Consider the following 1,863-nt stretch of genomic DNA (forward strand, 5'->3'; position numbering starts at 1 on the left):
CATTGTAATTGGCAATATCACCACTTGCAGTTTTTAAGGAGCCACCATTGCTCCTGACCACTCTCTTTCTCTTGATGTGACAATAAAAATTATTTGCATTAATTTTGAAATTCCTTGCAAGTTTCTTTTCATACTCCCTTTTTGTAGCTCTTGCTGTATGTTTTGTAACCCTTTGCTGTTCTTTGTATCTTTCCCATTCGCCAGCATCTGTGCTATTTTTGTATGCCCTTTCCTTTAGTTTTATGCTGTCCCGTACCTCTTTAGTTGTCCAGGGCTGAGTTTTTTTTGCCAGGTAGAGCTCTTGAACCTCAGGGGTATAAACTGGTTCTGTATCATGTTAAATTTCTTTTTTTAAACATCTTCCACTGATCTTCTGTCATATTGCCCAGTGAGAGATTTGCCCAGTTTACTGTGGACAGTCTCTGCCTCATCCCATTGAAAGTCGGCCTTACCTAAGTCTAGAATCTTGTATGATTGTTTGTGGAGCTATTTCCCAGTTGTTTGTAACCCAGAATCAGTGGGTTGAAATCTTGCTTTGTGATATTAGTAATGGACATGATAACAACAACTTGCATTTATATAGCGCCTTCAACGTAGTAAAACATCCCAAATCGCTTCATAGCTTGACACGAAATTCCAGTTTAACTGTTGTGATTTGACGATGTGTCGAATGAATGAGTCAGAGAGAAGAAACAAATCACCACAAGTTAAATGTGATGACCTTGTCAGTGGTTTATATATTGATGGAGTGAGTTAAGTATAATGCCTGGATGAACCTCAGTGGTCTGGGGTGCAGGCTTCAAACCTGTAGCTGTCTAGCGACAGAGTGGCTCGATTCCACCTTCTAGGCGGTGTTCTTGACTCTCATCTTCAATACAGACTTTAAAAAAATATTCTTTCCATTTAGGCCGGAGTGTGACTGCTCACAATATATACCAACAACGGCTTGTGTTTATTGAATCTCACAGACACAGAGGGAGGCCATTTGGCCCGTCGCGCCTCTTTGAAAGAGCTGTTCAATTTACTTCCACATCCCCAGCTTCTTCCCAATAACACTGCAAGTTAGTTCTCTTTCAAATAAATGTCCAATTGACTTTTGTAAGTTTGTGTAGGAGCAGAGGAACATAGGAACAGGAGCAGGCCGTTCAGCCCCTTGAGCCTGTTTCATCATTCAATGAGATCATGGCTGATCTGCGATTTAACTCCATATACCCGACCTTGGCCCATATCCCTTAATGGCTTTCACAGAATCACAGAATCTCCAGTGCAGATAGAGGCCATATCGGCCCATCGAGCCTGCACCGACACATATCCCACCCTATCCCCGTAACCCCACGTATTTAATCTCCTAACACTAAGGGTCAATTTATCATAGCCAAATCAACCTAACCTGCACATCTTTGGACTGTGGGAGGAAACCGGAGCACCCGGAGGAAACCCACGCAGACACAGGGAGAATGTGCAAACTCCACACAGACAGTCGCCCGAGGCCAGATGTGAACCCGGGTCCCTGGCGCTGTGAGGTATCAATCTCCGATTTAAAATTAACAATTGATCTAGTATCAACTGCCATTTGTGGAAGAGTGTTCCAAACTTCTACCACCCTTTGTGTGTAGAAGTGTTTCCTAATTTCACTCCTGAAAGGTCTGACTCTAATTTTTAAACTATGCCCCCTAGTCCTAGAATCCCCAACCAGCGGAAATAGTTTCTCTCTATCTACCCTATCTGTTCCCATTAATATCCTGAAAACTTCAGTCAGATCACCTCTTAACCTTCTAAATTCTGGGGAATACAAACTTAATTTGTGTAATCTTTCCTCGTAACATAACCCTTGAAGTCCGGATATCATTCTGGGAAACCTAC

General features: G+C 42.5%; 1 non-coding gene across 1 annotated transcript; it reads left to right on the forward strand.

The window, feature by feature from the left end:
* The first annotated feature begins 764 nt into the window (after window positions 1–764).
* On the forward strand, window positions 765–851 carry trnastop-uca (transfer RNA opal suppressor (anticodon UCA)). Its single transcript has one exon. It is a non-coding gene; the product is annotated as a tRNA-Sec (tRNA).
* The last annotated feature ends 1,012 nt before the right edge of the window (window positions 852–1,863 follow it).

This window comes from Somniosus microcephalus, chromosome 9 (assembly GCF_052327205.1).
Source record: "Somniosus microcephalus isolate GS21.2 chromosome 9, FLI_Smic_1.0, whole genome shotgun sequence".
NCBI lineage: Eukaryota > Metazoa > Chordata > Chondrichthyes > Squaliformes > Somniosidae > Somniosus > Somniosus microcephalus.